Source organism: Macaca fascicularis, chromosome 16 (assembly GCF_037993035.2).
Source record: "Macaca fascicularis isolate 582-1 chromosome 16, T2T-MFA8v1.1".
In the NCBI taxonomy this organism is placed as follows: domain Eukaryota; kingdom Metazoa; phylum Chordata; class Mammalia; order Primates; family Cercopithecidae; genus Macaca; species Macaca fascicularis.
In genome coordinates this window covers 9,431,542-9,450,439 of record NC_088390.1, presented here as the reverse complement: position 1 = coordinate 9,450,439, position 18,898 = coordinate 9,431,542, and the positions used below count along the sequence as shown (strand labels likewise).

At 43.4% G+C, this 18,898-nt stretch overlaps 1 protein-coding gene and 1 pseudogene across 10 annotated transcripts in view; one reads left to right on the top strand and one right to left on the bottom strand.

Annotated features, from left to right (window-relative positions):
• Positions 1-18,898, top strand: part of STX8 (syntaxin 8) — a 358,471-nt gene that overhangs the window by 214,012 nt on the left and 125,561 nt on the right. The gene's annotated exons all lie outside the window — the stretch shown is intronic.
• On the bottom strand, positions 8,045-8,467 carry LOC102136919 (ATP synthase subunit f, mitochondrial pseudogene; annotated as a pseudogene).

The following is an 18,898-nucleotide window of genomic DNA, read 5'->3' as shown; positions in this document are numbered from 1 at the left end:
GTCCATTACAGATGTGTTTCCCAAGTAGATGTATTCAGCCTGAGGGTGTGAACAGTGTTAAGCCTTTTGATATATATTTCCAAATTGTGTTCCAATGATGTATCAGTAAACCATCCCCCACCCCAACCTTATGAGTGGCGGATTCTCGCTGAAATCCAGCACTTCTCATCAGCCCTCATTCTCCTGGAATAACTTCTCGTATTTGAGATGGTTCTGTCTGGCAGAAATAGCTCTTCTTCCTTGACTTCTGTGACCCAGCGTTATGTCGAGATTTATCCCGCCACATCGGTTGCTCATTCCTTCCCTTCCTTTTTTCTGTTGAACACCATCGAGAATAAAATGAAGACGTCCTGGTCCCTGACCTCACGGAGGGCTCAATCAAATGGGAAGGCAGCAAACTCAGGGCGATGTGACGGTGTGGCAGGGGATACTGTGACAGGCATCTCTTGGGCATTTGGGGCATCTCTTGGGCTCATTTTTTGCCTTTTTAAAAGATTTATATATATATGTAAATATATAGTTACAGACTGCAAGTGCAGACTTCTTACATACGTATATAGCATAGTGGTGAAGCGTGGGCCTGAGCTCATTAGAGAAAGGTGAATAGAAATGTAACGCAGGCCGGGTGCGGTGGGTCACACCTGTAATCCCAGCACTTTGGGAGGCCGAGGCGGGCGGATCACTTGAAGTCAGGAGTTGAAGACCAGCCTGGCCAACATGGTGAAACCTCGTCTCTTCTAAAAATACACAAATGAGCCGGGCGTGGTGGTGCGTGCCTGGAGTCCCAGCTACCCGGGAGGCTGAAGCAGGAGAATCACTTGAACCCGGGAGGCGGAGGTTGCAGTGAACCGACATCACGCCACTGCACTCCAGCCAGGCGGACAAAGCGAGACTCCATTTCAAAAAACAAACCAACAAACAAAAACGTAACACAGGCAGAGAGGAGAAAAGAGCATTCCAGGCAGGGGGAAATAGATGTGAAGAAGGCATTGACAACACCAGGTTTCCCTAAGACAGCCTGTCTGGCTGGGCTCAGCAGCCTGTCTGCTTGCTGAGAGGTGTGGAGATGAAGCTAGAAGGGCTGGGACCAGATCATGGAACCTGTGGTGCTCGTTTTGTTCTCCATAGCCTCTCATTTTTCCCCTCTTCCCCTCTCTCTCTCTCAGAACTTCTCTCTCTTATTTATTTATTTATTTTTTTCCCGAGACAGAGTCTTGCTCCATTGCACAGGCTGGAGATCAATGGTGTGATCTCTGCTCACTGCAACCTCCATCTCCTGGGTTCAAGCGATTCTCCTGCCTCAGCCTCCTGAGTAGCTGGAATTACAGGCGCACACCACCACGCCCGGCTAATTTTTTGTATTTTTAGTAGAGACAGCGTTTCACCATGTTGGTCAGGCTGGGTCTCGAACTCCTAGCCTCATGATCCGCCCACCTCGGCCTCCCGAAGCGCTGGGATTACAGGCGTGAGCCACCGCGCCCAGCCCTCCTGTCTTTTGAGAACAATACGTAAGGCTCAGTCCTCTGCTCTCTTTTCCTTGATACATTTTCTTTAAGCCACTTCATCTGCTTTTCTGTTTAACTTCATGGGTAACTCACAGTTCCACATCTCAGACCCAGACTTCACTGGAATCTACCAGCTAGTTTCTCTTGATTGCCCGAAACACCCTTTCCATCTCCACATGTTCTTTATCCCACAATAAGCTTCCTCTTCCAGGCTTCCTATTTTTTCAGGTCCCAAACTTACTTCATCTCTTTAAATGGCTTCAAGGGCCAGACAGGGAAGCCTTCATGCACGAAGTGGGCAGCTTTGATTATCTCCAGTGGCAAACTAGAGCCGTCAACAGCAGATTTTTACTAAGTGGGAATGCAAGCTGAGAATTCCTACCTCATCTGTTTATTGGTTTTAAGAGAAGCCTGAAATCTGGATCTCTAAGTGAAATGTCCCAATATTTTAATGTTGAAAATAAATTCACATTTTAAAAGAATACCACGTGGGCCAAATAAAACATGTCACAATATACTACTTTGGGATCTCATATCTATCTAGGCAGCCACCAGGCCTGTTTGTTCGAACTAGGAACTCTTTTCATTACTTTCTCTTCTCCTCATCACTTTCTCTTCTCCTCATCCTTATTTCTGGTTCTTTGTCACAATTAGGTAGTCATTTAAAATAATAATGAAATCTATTTATTAGTACAGAAAAAGGTATAAGACTGTAACTGTGACCATATTTATATAAACTGCAACCCCCACAGGGTTATAGTATAATAATATATCAAATATCGGCCAGAGGGGGCAGCTCATGCCTATAATCCCAGCTCTTTGGGAGGCCAAAGCAGGTGGATCACCTGAGGTCAAGAGTTCGAGACCAGCCTGGCCAACATGGTGAAACCCCGTCTCTACTAAAAATACAAAAAAATTAGCCGGGTGTGGTGGTGCACACCTGTAATCACAGCTACTCAGGAGTCTGAGGCAGGAGAATTGCTTGAACCCAGGAGGCAGAGGTTGCAGTGAGCTGAGATCGCGCCACTGCCCTCTAGCCTGGACAACAAGAGCAAACCTCCATAAAAAATATATATAAACAATAATAATAATAATATAGCAAATATCTACCTAGCTATCATTTTCCCAAAGATAAATAAGGCGGGTCCCACTTCTTAAGTTGCTCTTATTTTTTTTTTTTTTTTTTTTAAAGCATGTCTTCCTCAGTCAGTTTAAACTGTTCCCCTCCCCAGAGATACCTGGAGTATTTTCAATAAATGACTTCTCCATGATGTAGATAATATATACTAAGTAGTGAAACGGTATAGCATAAAACTCTTAGGAGACCTGCTTCTGCTATCTAAGAGAATACTGTGGCACTCTGATGAAGATATTGGCATTGCTGGATATTCGTTTCAGGAGCTAACATGTTTGACTCGCTGACCTTTCTCTCTCTTGGCGCACTGAAAGCTTCACTCCAGCCTGTGCCCTGCGATTGCTCCTGGGGTTTGGATAATGCGCATGTTAAATGTTTGTGGTCAGAATATCTTTTATATGTGACCACATCGCTGTTGTCTGCTTTGATTTTGCGTTCCTACTGTGGAAAAGCCTGTTTTTCTGCTAACAGCATTTATTCGGGGACTGGGAATAGGAGCCGTAAGTTCAAATGTTGACGCTTCAGCTTAATCCAGGCAAATTGAAGCCTTTGAGAGACGTGCAAAATTGGAAAACCTTTATTTATAATAGAAGGTGATTGATAGGGGTTGACAGCCTCAGAGCTGTCACCATGGCCACCTCGGACACCTCCACGCTCTTTGTAATCTGTTAGAAGGCAGTGATTTTTGCTATCATCAAGGGGTCAGAAATGATCACAGAGTAGAATCTTTTTTTGATTATTGTTTTTGCTTGGTGTGGTTTGGAAAGATAAGGTATGATTTCTAAGAGTGGTTTCTGTTCTTATTGAGTAATAATTACACCGTATGGGCCTTGACTGATGATATGACTGATGGACGTGTTTGTGCGTGTTTATAATCCACCTGCTTTCACCCACCTGCTGGGACCAGCAAATGAGGGCTGGGTTTAGAAGTACAGTCAGTTGTCCTGGGACAGACTGAGTTTTGCATCCCCATAGTATGCATCCCTGACACTATCTGTCTACCTACTTAAAGGAGAAAGAGCATCCCAATACCCGCTCAGTACATTTTGTGAACCCAGCCTAACTCGTCAGTTTTCATTACACTCAAGTGCTCACTATTTAGATAAAGATTTTTCTTTCCTATTTGTAAATTGAAATACAATGAAGAATTGGATTCTAGTTGGGACCGAATTTACCAAAGCTGGCTAAGCCTGGCTGGGGAGAGAAGAGGCAGAATCACTTTATGTCTTTTCATACGTAAAAATCAATGGTCCCTGGCCTCAGATGGTTAATTTTGCATCATACGTATTTTGCCACTGGATGGTCTTTGAGGTTCCATCCACCTCTCATCCTCTTTCCTTACTCCTTTGAAGAGAATTAACCACCACCCTGTATACACACGTGCACACACACTAAATCAGTTATGAGCTAGGGGGATAGGCAAGACCTTTGCTCATCCTCTCCTGTCATACAGGGTAGCCAGCACCAAATTAGATACATGCAGAGTTAAATCATACCTGAATAGGGACTTTTACCTTCAGTGTGTTTTGTATTATTTGAATTTTTTTTTTTTTTTTTTGCAAACATATATAGTTTTTCTCATTAGAACAAAACAAGAAAGAGAGAATTTTTAATGGAAGATAAGGAGAAGATTTGGTGGGTTTTTGTATGTTTTAGGGCAGGAAAATAAAGGAATAGAATTACAGAGAATCTCTACTTCTGGGTTCTGTGTTCAAAAGTAATTGGTAGATAGAGAGATTCCTTATGTTTTTCTCCCAAGTTGGCGTTATAGCTCTAGGGCTGTTTTTTGTTTGTTTGTTCGTTTGTTTTGAGACGGAGTCTGGCTCTGTTGCCCAGGCTGGAGTGCAGTGGCATGATCTTGGCTTACTACAACCTCCACCTCCCGGGTTCACGCCATTCTCCTGCCTCAGCCTCCCGAGTAGCTGGGACTGCAGGTGCCCACCACCACGCCTGGCTAATTTTTTGTATTTTTAGTAGAAACGGGGTTTCACCAAGTTAGCCAGGATGGTCTTGATCTCCTGACCTTGTGATCCGCCCGCCTCGGCCTCCCAAAGTGCTGGGATTACAGGCGTGAGCCACTGCACCCGGCCAGGGCTGTTTTTAGTTACATGTTTATTTGTCTTTTGAGACAGAGTCTCACGCTGTCATGCAGGCTGGAGTACAGTGGTGCGATCTCACTGCAACCTCCGCCTCCCTCGTTCAAGCGATTCTCATGCTTCAGTCTCCGGAGAAGCTGGGATTACAGGCGTGGGCCACCACCCCGGCTAATTTTTGTATTTTTAGTGGAGACGAGGTTTTGCCATGTTGGCCAGGCTGATTTCAAACTCCTGACCTCAAGTGATCTGCCCACTTCGGCCTCCCAAGGTGCTGGGATTACAGGCATGAGCCACTGCGTCCAGCCTAGTTACGTGTTTAAAACTGAGCTGGTAGACACTTTTAATTTTTGAATAAGTTCCCTAAAATTGATGTTTTGGATGCAGATTTTATGCCTTTCCTTCCTTTAAAATTGTAACTATAAAATGAATCAAGTGGAGGCATGCATGGTTTGTAGGGTTATTAAAGTCACGGTTGATCACACATGGATTGTCTTCTTTGGATACTGTCTACATGGAAATGCAAATATCACATTACCTTCCTGACTTTCCAGTGCTTGCTACTCTGTTTCAGAGGCGCCCAGCTCCTGCCAGTTACTGGTGCACGCTCAGAGAATGAGGCACAGTTTTGCTTGAATCTTAGCTGTGACATCTAACACGGCGTACAAGAAACAATCACTGTTAGAAGTTGAATAGAACTAAACAAAATTAAAGGTGGACTTGTAATATCTTTAGAAATTATAATAATACCTGGCTGCACTGATTTGTGCAGCACAGCTCTGTGCAAAGCATCTCTGCTGGCCACATTTATTGTTCTGTCCGTGAGTAAATCCCTACTCCTGCCGCTCCTCACCATGAAGCCTGCCTTATGGTGGTACCCACGTGAAGAGGGCAGCCCAACTGCAAAGCAACGCCTGCAGTCCAGAGACTCTGCCCTTGTGTCTTATTTAATCCAATGCAGTAGACGCCCACTTGAAGCTGCACATGTTTGAATGAAGCAGGAGGGGTTGGGGTAATTTAAGGGAATCTGTGGTATTTAGAAAATAGATAATTCTCTTTTGCCAAGTCCCTTGGAAATTCAGTGGCATAAGCCCTGGTATTAGCTTTGAAATAACTCCAGATGTTGAATTAATCACTCTTTTTTTTTTTTTTTTTTTTTTTTTTTTAATCAGCTCTAGGGATCCATTAATTGACTCCAACAGAACCTGACCAATGACTCGGTATTTATTTTTTTGGCTCACCTTTCCTTTCTGTTTCAGAGCCAGGCAATGACAATTTTCAGTCATTGAACCGGCGTTAAATTCCTTAGAATAGTTGATTTGGGGTTCATTTTTAAATCACTGTTGGCTTTTTCTGCCCATGAGTCTGAACACGAAGGTCAATTTCTCTGGATTAGCAGCAGATTGATCTTTGTATTTAGTTGGGTATCAGCTGTCGGGGACCCGTAGCAGGCACCGGGGTCTCACTGGGTCTCACTTTCTGCAGCCCTGGAGCTGACTGCCGAGCGCTGGGTGCTCAGCCATGATTCCGCCATGCATGCATCTCAGTTGTCCTTGAGAGAGTGCATGTCTGCTGAGCCGCCTCCAAATGTTCTTCGACACTTCGATTCGCGCTCGAAACAGCCCGTATTTCTCTTTTGGCCCTTAAAACGGTCGTTGCTTTCAAAATGACTTTTGGATTTCTACAGTCTTTTTTTTTTTTTTTTTTTTTTGCAATAATAAATATTGTTTTTCTTGCAGACATGGAATCTTTAAAATTTTTCACCATTTTGTTGATATTTTGGCTGTTATAACTTCTTATCTGGAAGGAAAACAGAAAAGGGTTCTTTTTAAAGTGAGTAAATATAGTAGAGATGGTGGCTCAACACTGTAATCCCAGCACTTTGGGAGGCCGAGGCAGGTGGATCACCTGAGGTCAGGAGTTCGAGACCAGCCTGGCCAACATGGTGAAACTTCATCTCTACTAAAAATACAAAAATGAGCTGGGCATGGTGGTGCACGACTGTAATCCCAGCTACTCGGGAGGCTGAGGCAGGAGAATTGCTTGAACCCGGGAGGCAGAGGTTGCAGTGAGCTGAGATGGCGCCACTGCACTCCAGCCTGGGTGATAAGAGTGAGACTCTGTCTCAAAAAAAAAGGGTTAATTTTACATTATATGTATTTTGCCACAATAGAAAGGTTTTAATTTAAAAAATGAAAAAATACTTGGTATTCCCCATTTCTACTAAATTATGGCAAGGTTAAAATAGTGTAATTTCAAAATTCCTTGGCATCTTCAAAATACTGTGCCATCCTGTTCCATATATCAGGCTCAGGAAACCATACCTCAAAATATGGCCCTTTGACATGCTGAAGTAAAGACACCTCAGGGGCTCTTTGACCTTCTCCCCACTCCTGTCCCTCCATCTTCTGTCCCTCCCAAAGCCAGAAGGAGGCTCTTCTCTGAAGCTCCCTTATCTACCTGGAAACAGGACCCACCAACGAGAAATAAAATTGCCTTTGATCCCTTCCCTGAAATTTCATTAACCAGAGAAAATTAAAACTCCTATCACAACCCGGGCACGGTGGCTCACATCTGTAATACCAGCACTTTGGGAGGCCAAGGTGGGCAGATCATGAGGTCAGGAGATCAAGACCATCCTGGCTAACATGGTGAAACCCTGTCTCTACTAGTAAATACAAAAAATTTAGCCAGGCGTGGTGGCGGGCGCTTGTAGTCCTATCAGGAGGATCACTTGAGCCCTGGAGTTCGTCCCCTGTCGCTGGAACTACAAGTGTGCACCACCATGCCCAGCTAATTTTTATTTTTTGTTGTTTTTTTGGTAGAGATGAGGTCTCACTTTCCTACCTAGGCTTGTCTTGAACTCCTGGTTTCAAGCGATCTACCTTCCTCAGCCTCCCAGAGTGCTGGGATTTACAGGTGTGAGCCATTGCACCTGAAAATTGAAGACTGAAGCACCTTTCTCCCAAGTCGCTTTCAGCTGCTTATTAACAGATGTTTTTGTGTTTGGTCATCTTAGCAGCATGCAAACCAGTTGTCTTATTTTTGTAGCCGTCAAACTTTACAGAGAGGGCTGTTGTGCACTGAGCTACTTATTCTGGAAACTAATGGAAATCCTCTTGAATTTGGGACTTCATGTTAGAGAAACTGTCATCTTCTAGAGATGTATAACTTTATTAATAAAACAATTGAAATCAGTTTGTACTTTTGCAATCATAGCCATAGATGAGACATTGCACCCTTCACTCTTTCTGAAAATGAAGACTTCTGGAGTATTTTAAAATTTTTTTTTAATTTTTTTTTTTTACCAGTCATCTTTTATTTGGAGGTTAATTCCCATTAGGACATGAAAGGATTCAGCAACGATCGAGATTGTGTTCCTCACGGAGGGGCTCAGGCCAAGGTCATGGGGTCAGGGGGTGGTGCATAGCGTGTCCTCTTCAGTGGTATTTGCGGAGCCGCTCGTGTTTGAGATGCTTGTAGGAAATGCTGTAGTTGAAGAGCACGTAGCATGCCAGCACCATGGTAATCCCCGAGATGCTCCCCTTCTTCACGTTAATGTACTTGTTGTAGTACTGGTAGTAACCTCTTCGAAATGCTCCGAGAATGCCACTAGGGCTGAAGTCCCGCATCGAGATCCAGTTTGGCAGCTCTCCCAGTTTGACCTCCAGAAGTTTCTTGTCCTTCACTGGTACGACTGACGCCATCTTGGAGTCCTGGTGTCCGCTGTGCCTAATTTTTTATTTTTATTTTTTTTGAGACAGAGTGTCACTCTGTTGTCCAGGCTGGAATGCAGTGACATGATCACGGCTTCCTGCAGCCTCAGCCTCCTGGGCACGAGAGATCCTCCGGCATCAGCCCTCCCCAAGTAGCTGGGACTACAGGTGCGCACCACCATACTCAGCTACTTTTTGTATTTTTTGTAGAGATGGAGTTTTCTGCAAAACCACAGGCTAGGCTGGTCTCGAGCTCCTGAGCTCAGGCCATCCACCTTGCCTTGGCCTCCCAGAGTGCTGGGATTACAGACGTGAGCCACCGTGCCTGGCCCGTCTTTTTTTCTTATTTTTTAAATCCCTCAGAGAGGTTCTGTCAATAGGGAGCCAATCAGAAAAAAGAGTAACAATACTAGGTGTTTCACTCAGAGGAGACTGAATGCAAACAACTTGTTAGAATACTGTTAGAAGGGTTGGGCACAGTGGCTCACGCCTATAATCCCAACAGTTGGGGAGGCCAAGGCAGGCAGATCACCTGAGATCAGGAGTTTGAGACCACCAGCCTGGCCAACATGGTGAAACCCTGTCTCTACTAAAAATACAAAAATTAGCCGGGCGTGGTGGCACATGCCTGTGATCCCATCTACTCAGGAGGCTAAGGCAAGAGGATTGCTTGAACCTGGGAGGTGGAGGTTACAGTGAGCTGAGATCATGCCACTGCACTCCAGCCGGGGTGACAGAGCAAGACTCTGTCTTTAAAAAAAAAAAAAAAAAAAAATACTGTTAAAAGGATGGAGAGAATGAAAAGGGGAAGGTGCCGTAATCCAGAAATTAGTCCTTGTGTGAAGCAGCTGCCACGCTTAAGCCTAGGAGAACAAAGGTGCGAACGTGCTGCGGCACACCACAGTACTCCTGGGATTGCCGCTCAGCCGGTGCTAGAGATGCCTGGGACCTGGCTCCTGGGCTGCGGCAGAAGCAGACCTGCCTTGCTCGTTCTGGGACTGCCAAAGAGAGGCTGCCACTGCCATGGGGAACGCTGAGGTTAGAGTACAGACACTTGCAGAGAAGCTGCCAGAAGCAGATGGGGAAAGAGAGAGGAAGGAAGAACAACTTCACCCCTCTTCTTGCTTTCTGAACTCCTGACAGTGCCTTATTTTGGCAGAACATAACAGGAAGCCAGCCGGCAGGGGAGCCTGGGAAGGGCAGTTCACAGACTCCAAGCCCCAGCATGACTGAGCAGAGAAGGGCAGGTGCTGAGCTGGCAGACACCAGGTAATACCTGGCGTATAGGCGGCTTAATGGGCACCACTGAGATGTGCTACATGGTTTTTACTGACAATCATCTGAGATGTTTTTCCAGCCTTTGATGTTTCTTTCAGAATTATTAGGTTCTTCATGGACCTGTTGAACTGCAAAAGGTTTTTATGTATTCTCAAGGACCATTTGATTAGAGCCATTCTTAAAGTCATGCCAAACGGTGTGAATTTCTGCAAACCCCAAAATGCAGACATTGTTTTAAGAGAAGAAACAGTATTCTCACACTGAGCTACTGGAAGGAATGATGCTATTTCTACTGCTTGACAAATGGACCTACCACCTACATATTATGTAATTTTAGATGTGAACAAATGTAGAACAACCGAACTTAATGTCTTCTAGTTAAGTTGGCTTATATCCCTCAGCTACTTCCTTTCTTTCTCTGTAAAAGAGAGAACTGAGAGGTGGTCTGTGAAAACCAATGAATGGGAAGGATCATTGGTCACTCCTGGCAGTTTCAAAGTTGGAGAGATCGGCTGGGCACGGTGGCTCATGCCTGTAATCCCAGCACTTTAGAGGACTGAAGTGAGTGGATTGCTGGAGCCCAAGAGTTCAAGACCAGCCTAGTCAACATAGTGAGACCCTGTCTCTACAAAAGCTTTTTAAAATTAGCTAGGTGGCTGGGTGCAGTGGCTCATGCCTGTAATCACAGCACTTTGGGAGGCTGAGGTGGGCGGATCACGAGGTCAGAAGTTCGAGACCAGCCTGACCAACATGATGAAGCCCTGTCTCTACTAAAAATACGAAAATCAGCCGGGAGTGGTGGAGCACACATGTAATCCCAGCTACTGGGGAAGCTGAGGCGGGACAATCGCTTGAACCCGGGAGATGGAGGTTGCAGTGAGCCAAGATTGCACCATTGCACTCCAGCCTGGGTGACAGAACGAGACTCCATCTCAAAAAAAAAAAAAAAAGAAAAACTAGCTAGGTGTGGTGGTGCATGCCTGTAGTCCCAGCTCCTCAGGAGACTGAGGCAAGAGGAGATTGCTTGAGCCCAGGAGGTCAAGGCTGCGGTGAGCTGTGATTGTGCCATTGCATTCCAGCCTGAGTGACAGGTGAGACTGCGTCTCAAAAAAAAAAAAAAAAAGTTGAAGAATTGTCCACAAAGTAGAACCAAAAGACACAGGAAGATATCAAAATTAGAGGATCCATCCAAGATTGAAAGAGCAGGAACGCTACAATGAGAAAACAACAGTGAAGATTATCAAAAGAAATAATGCCAGAAATTTCCCAAGAACTAAGAGACAGGAGTAACCATATTTATTGAAAGAGTCCATTATCAATATCCAGTTTAAGAAATGAAAAAACAATAAAAGACCCATGTCAAAGCATAACATAATGAAATTTCAGAGCTCCCAGATAAAGAGAAGTTTCTACCCGTCTCCCCAGGGGTGGGGGGGTAGGGGACAATAGATCGCTTTCAAAGGATCTGAACTTAGAATGGCATCTAATATCTCAGCAAAAACAGGCGTGGTAGTTCTGCTGGAAGCAACTGACCAATATTAACCCTAGAAAGAAGATCTGGGAGGCCGGAAACAAGGGAGAGAAGTAAAGACAGCTCCCAGGATGACAGCAGTGGAAGGCTGCACAACAGACCCAGAGAACAGCTGTTCTAGAATAGAGAGCTAGAGCTAAGGGGGAAATAGACGATATGTTTTCCTGCGTGAAAAATTACACTGAACGATTGCTGGAGGTTATGAGATTTAGTAGGAGGGATTTCAAGCAATTGACAAAGTGAGGCAATTATTAATTCCAGGAAAACAAGAAGTAATACAGAAATGGAAGCATGATTATAGTATGTTAAGAGTAAATATAAGCTGGGCGCGGTGGCTCACGCCTGTAATCCCAGCACTTTGGGAGGCCGAGTCAGGTGGATCACGAGGTCAGGAGTTCAAGAACAGCCTGACCAACATAGTGAAACCCTGTCTCTACTAAAAATACAAAAATTAGCCAGGCATGGTGGCGCAGGCCTGTGATCCCAGCTATTCAGGAGGCTGAGGCAAGAGAATCGCTTGAACCCAGGAGGCAGAGGTTGCAGTGAGCTGAGATCTTGCCACTGCACTCCAGCCTGGGTGACAGAGCGAGACTCCATCTCAAAAAAAAAAAAAAAAGAAATGAAATGAAAAAGTGAGGCAATTATTAATTCCAGGAAAACAAAAAGTAATACAGAAATGGAAGAAGCATGATTATAGTACGTTAAGAGTAAATATGTACATAACCATAATAACGTAAATGTTAGATGTTTGATTTAATCAAAATATATTATTCACCTATAGGGTAGATGGGAGATTGAAGAGGTGGAGTACAAGAGAGCTAAATTCTCCTATAATGAAAGAGGAGGTGACTTTTTAATATTTAAAATTGATGGAATTTAAAGATTACGTTACGGGCGTATAGTTTAAAAGTGTGGAGATAAGTAACAGAAGAAACAGCCAAAATACGTGAAAAGTGAATGCCTTTGATGAGAAGGAGAGTCAGAAGGAGCAGGTAGAAATCACTGGTTTTTATTATAACCTTTTTAAAGAATTACTTGACTTTAACTTATACATTAATCATTTTGATAAAATAATTTTTTAAATGTTGAAGCTCTTTGCATTTGAAGGTTCTGTTATATCTTGAGGAATAAATGTACAAATAGGAAACAAAAATCTGTTAATTTAAAATACAGAGAAGGTATTCAGTAAGGAAGAATTTAAGTGACTTAAATATACTTTACGCACCTTAGTTGGATATTTTTAAGGACACTGAATTGCAGAAATCTTGAATTCTACTAAGCAGATTTATAGTTTAGAGCGATATTAGTAGAGTAATTCTGGATCTGGTTTGTGTGTTAGTTGGGGAGAGTAAGTGAGTAAATATATTGATGTTATTGGGAGCTAGGGAGATAAATAGTGAATGAGAAAAGTAATAATCATCTTTATGGTGTTTAGTTAGAATTGGAAGTATCATTGTGGGCACCTAGTTTAAATAAATAAATGAATTGCCTACTTTAACCACTGAAAGCACGTAGAAGCAGTGATACTCCCTTAGTAGTGAGCACAGTTTACACCCAGTTCTTGGTTTCTAAATACTGTTCACCCCCAAAAGAAACCAAGACTCTTTGCAGGAACAACTGAGTCTAAATCTGGGACAGGAAGATATAAGGCAAGCCTAGAACATCTTGTGTCTGAGATCAAGGAAGTGCACAAACAATGGTGGAGTTATGTAAAAGAACACAGGAGCTGACTTATAGGGACTCCCACAGGTAAAATTTGGGGCAGTCACGCCTGTAATCGCAGCACTTTGGGAAGCCAAAGTGTGAGGATTGCTTCAGGCCAGGAGTTTGAAGCCAGTCTGGTCAACATAGTCAGATGCCGTCTCTACAAAACAAAACTTTAAAAACTAGCCTGGTGTGGTGGTGCATGCCAGTAGTCCCAGCTACCAGGGAAGCTGAGGCAGGAGGATCACTTGAGCCCAGGAGTTCAAGGCTGCAGTGAACTGTGATCACACCACTGCACTGTTGCCTGGGCAACAGAGTAAGACCCTGAAAAAAGGGTCTGAAAAAAAAAATGGAGGCAATTGGAGCAGTAGAAAGAATAACAATGATAATGGATTATAAATATTGAACTTGAAAAATGCATCCAGGAGTTCATGAGTTTGCGTATCCACAGTGATACTTAAAAAAAAAAAAAAAAAATGAGAGTAAGGATGGGGAGAGGCTTTTTCTCCCAGCTAAGAGATATTTAAAAAAAAAAAAAATAGAAAAACAGCTTTTGCAACCACCAGTATATTGTTTCAGGATTGACCATCAATGCCGAAACTGTTGGGTGAAAAGATATGGGAAGCAGGATAACCACAGTCTGAAAGTATCACCACACAGACTATTAATTATTAAGGAGGAAAGATCCTTGAAAAAAGTGATCAAACTTAGCATCACCAGGAGTATGACAGCCTGGATTATGAGGCCCCAAGTTGTTTTTTTGTTTTTGTGTGTGTGTGTGTTTTTTTTAGACAGGGTCTTGCTCTGTCATCCAGGCTGGAGTGCAGTGGCACAATCATGACTCACTGAAGCCTCTATCTTCCAGGCTCAAACGATCCTTCTGCCTCAGCCTCCCAAGTAGCTGGGACTGCAGGCACGCACCACCACGCCCAGCTCATTTTTTGTGTTTTTTGTAGAGATGGGGTCTCACCATGTGGCCCAGGGTGGTCTTGAAATCCTGTGTTCAAGTGATCCTCCGAAGTCGGCCTCCCAAAGTGCTGGGATTACAGGACACGGTACACTGTTGCAAATTTCCTGCAGTGTAATTAACACAACACCTACTGTATTTATGCCAAAAATGTTAACTTGAATGAAATCAACAGACACGATAAGAGTAGTTCAGATTGATGGGTGTTGTGCGAGACAAGGAAAGTATCAGTGTCATGAAGGAAAGAAAAAGGATACAAGAATTGTAGATTAAAGGAAACTAAAGAGGCATGGCAAGTAAATACAGTTTCTGGTTTTGATTGGATTCCAGATTTTAAAAACACACACAGCTAGAAGGGGACATTATTGAGTAAATGAGGGATGTTTGAATATGGACTGTGCACTAGATAATGTTGTATCAGTGTTAAAATTCTTTAGATTAACAATGATATGATTTTGTTGGAGAATATTCTTGTTCTTAAGAGATGCATGTTTAAGTTTTTAGAAATGAATAGGCCGGGCATGGTGGCTCATGCCTGTCATTCCAGCACTTTGGGAGGCCGAGGTGGGTGGATCACCTGAGGTCGAGTGTTCGAGACCAGCCTGACCAACATGGAGAAACTCTGTGTCTACTAAAAATACAAAATTAGCCAGGCATGGAGGTGCATGCCTATAATCCCAGCTACTCGGGAGGCTGAGGCAGGAGAATCGCTTGAAACTGGAGGCAGAGGTTGCGGTGAGCCAAGATTGTGCCATTGTACTCCAGCCTGGGCAACAGGAGTAAAAATTGTCTCAAAAAAAAAAAAAGAAAAGAAAAGAAAAAAGAAATGAAGTATTAGGTTGGTGTAAAAGTAAGGTGTGGTTATTGCCATTACTTTTAAGTGGCAAAAACCACAATTACTTTTCCACCAACTATCATGTGTTTGCAGCTTACTTTCCATAGTTTCAGCAAAACACACACATTAATATACAGAGAAAATAACAACATTATAATGTCATTGGCCAGGCATGGTGGCTCACGCCTGTAATCCCAGCACTTCTGGAGGCCGAGGTGGGCGTATCACGAGGTCAGGAGTTCGAGACCAGTCTGGCTGACATAGTGAAACCCCGTCTCTACTAAAAATACAAACAATTAGCCAGGTGTGGTGGTGTGTGCCTATAATCCCAGCTACTCGGGAGGCTGAGGCAGGAGAATCACTTGAACCTGGGAGGTAGAGATTGCAGTGAACCGAGATGGTGCCATCACACTCCAGCCCGCGCAACAGTGTGAGACTCTGTCTCAAAAAAAAAAAAAAAAAAAAAGACAAGGAAATAACTACATTACTATGTCATTATTACATATAACTACATTAAAAACATTCATTATTCACCATGTAACATTGGTCTATATAGGTGTTCATTATACTATCTTTTCTGCTTTTCTGTCAGGGGTTGAAATCTTTCAACATAAAGAGTTGGAGAGAAAAAAAAAGGTGGAAAGTATAGACGACAAAGCTGCTTATGGGTTAGTGCTTTAGTTCCCATGTTAATATGTTTAATACGTCTAAGGAGTGAAGGAATGCCTGATGAAATTTCTTTCCAGGTCTGCTACTAATGAGCTCTTTTATATCTCGTCTTGAACGATAGGAAGATTTTAAAAGGTAAAAACATTTTAGGCTGGGCGTGGTGGCTCACGCCTGTAATCCCAGCACTTTGGGAGGCCGAGGCAGGCAGATCACCTGAGGTCAAGCATTCAAGACCAACCTGGCCAATATGATGAAGCCCTGTCTCTACTAAAAATACAAAAATTAGCCAGGCGTGGTGGCGGGCACCTGTAATCCCAGCTACTTGGGAACGTGAGGCAGGAGAATCTCTTGAACCTGGGAGGCGGAGTTTGCAGTGAGCCAACATCACACCACTGTACTCCAGCCTGGGCAACAGAGTGAAACTCTATCTCAAAAAAAGAAAAAAAAAAACAAAAAAAACACTTGAGTGTGAGCAAGATGTTGCATTAGGCAAATAAGATAGAGGCTAACTTCTAGGGTCAATCAGAGGAGCCCAGCTACTCAGGAAATCAACACCAACTGCTCTCATTACAGTAGTTCCCCGTTGGTCTTGGCTTTCCACAGTTTCAGTTACCTGTGGTCAACCACAGTCAGTCCTAAAATATTAAATGGAAAATTCCAGAAGTAAACAATTCATAAGTTTTAAATTGCATGCTGTTCTGAGAAGTGTGATGAAATCTCACGCCATCCCACTCCATCCCGCCCTGGATATGAATCATCCCCTTGTCCAGCGTATCCACGCTGTATACGCGGCCCAATCATTAGTCATCACCGCGATCTGCCCCTCACATCCAGCTATGGCCATCATCAGGGCTCTGTGATTCGGGATCACTCGAACCAGATGATCTTGCTTCTGACATATCAGCAGGAGGTCAATAGTAGCCTAACACAATGTCACACTCGCCACATCATTCACCCCACTTCCTCTCGTCCCGTAGGCATTTCATCCTCTCACATTATCACAAGAAGGAATACAGTACGGTCAGATCTGTTGAGAGAGAGAGAGAGAGAGAGACCACATTCATATAACTTTTATTATAGTATATTGTTATAATTGTTCTGTTATTAGTTATGGTTCTTAATCTCTTACCGTGCCTAACTTAGAAGTTAACTTTATTGGCCTGGCGTGGTGGCTCATGCTTGTAATCCCAGCACTTTTGGAGGCCAAGGCAGGTGGATCTCCAGAACTCAGGAGTTCGAGACCAGCCTGGCTGATGTGGTAAAACCCTGTCTCTACTAAAATTTCAAAAAGTTAGCCAGGCATGGTGGCGTGCACTTGTAATTCCAGCTACTCAGGAGGCTGAGGCAGGAGAATCACTTGAACCCAGGAGGCGGAGGTTGCAATGAGCCGAGATCACGCCAACGCACTCTAGCCTGGACAACAAGAGCAAAACTCTGTCTCAAAAAAAAAAAAAAAAGAAAAGAAAGAAAATAAATTTATTGGCTGGGCACAATGGCTTACCTTACATCTGTAATCTAAACACTTTAGCAGGCCGAGAGGTAGGCAGATCACCCGAGGTCAGGAGTTTGAGACCAGCCTGGCCAACATGGTGAAACCTCGTCCCTACTAAAAATATAAAAATTAGCTGGGCATGGTAGTGGATGCCTATAATCCCAGCTACTTGCGAGGCTGAAGCAGGAGAATCACTTGAACCCGGGAGGTGGAGGTTGCAGTGAGCTGGTATTGTGCCTTTGTACTCCAGCCTGGGCAACAAGACCTAAACTCCGTCTCAAAAAGTTAACTTTATCATAGGTATGTATGTATAGGAAAAAAGATAGTATTTGTAGGGTCAGTCCTATCCCTGGTTTCAGGCGTCCATTGGAGGTCTTAGAATGCGTCCTTCACGCATAAGGGACGATTAATGTATAAGCTTTTCTCTGAAGACCTTGGCCATCAGGAAGGTAGGAAGCCAAACCAAAGCATTTCTGACCCACATATTAAGCTTGCATAAGCTCCCTCAGCTGGAAAACTTTGTGAACTTGAGTTCTTACAGTTTAGATTTACATCCTGAAAGTTATCACAGTGTGGTGAAATTGTATGGATGTTTATCTTCTCGCTAGACCTTGAGCTTCCTGTGTGCAGGGACTGTATCTTGCAATTCTGATTCCCAGCAACTAGCAAATGACTGCCTTTGAATTGGATTTATTTGAAAGGCAACTGAAATCATGTGGATGAGGATTTTCTGAGCCTTCAGATTTTTTTAAAGGACTTCCCAGTCTGGAAAGATGAAATTTGAATAGGGATAGATAGTTTATTAGATTACGAATGGTTTGGATAGGCTGCACTTGGATTGGTTCCCATATTCTACAATGTTCATATGTAAAAGAAATACCACCTGTCACACAAGAGAGATTCCTTCAGTTTAGTAGTTTGCAGTTACATACTATCCAGCCACCATTATTTATTTCACAAAAGCCTTCACACACACCATACAATGGAATACTGCTCAACCACAAAAAAGGAATGAAGTAGTAATATGTGCTAAAATATAAATGAACCTTGAAACATTATGCCAAGTGAAAGAAGCCAGAAACAAAAAGCTGTATATTATATGATTTAATTGATATAAATGTCCAGAGTAGGCAAATCTATAGAGACAGAAAGCAGATTAGTGATTGCCGGGGGTTGGGGAGTTGGAAGAAATGGAGAGACACTGCTTAATGGGTATGAGGGTTCCTTCTGGGGTGATGAAGAGTTCTAGATTCAGCCTGGCCAACATAGTGAAACTCAGTCTGTACTGAAAATACAAATATTAGCTTGGTATGGTGGCAGGTGTCTAATCCCAGCTACTTGGGAGGCTGAGGCGGGAGAATCGTTTGAACCCAGGAGGCAGAGGTTTGCAGTGAGCCGAGATCGTGCTACTGCACTCCAGCCTGGGCGACAGAGTGAGACCCTGTCTCAAGTAAAAGAAAAAAAGAAAAAGTTCTGGAATGAGTAGTAGTGATAATTGCACAACATTGGGAGTGTATTTTGCCAATGAATTTATACTTTCAAAATGTTAAAATGGTAATTTTATGTATTTTACAATTTATTTTTAAAAAGGAAAAAAGCTTCCACATATAACTGCTCCATTAGAAACAAGTACGACTTTTCATTAAAGAGTCATTTCTCTAGGAGACTTATGGTATTGAACAGCTCAGGCAATTTGGGAAGGCTGAGGGCTTCCTGGTATAAAAGATTCAAAACAGTTTTATATAGAATGGCAATGGGTTATTAAAGTAAACTAGGAGATGTTGGGGATACCTCTAACTTCTGAAGGTGCTGATAAGGAGAGGCATTTCTTTTTTTGTTTGTTTGTTTTTTGAGACAGAGTCTCGCTCTGTCACCCAGGCTGGAGTGCAGTGGCGCGATCTCGGTTTAGTGCAAGCTCCGCCTCCCGGGTTCATGCCATTCTCCTGCCTCAGCCTCCCAAGTAGCTGGGACTA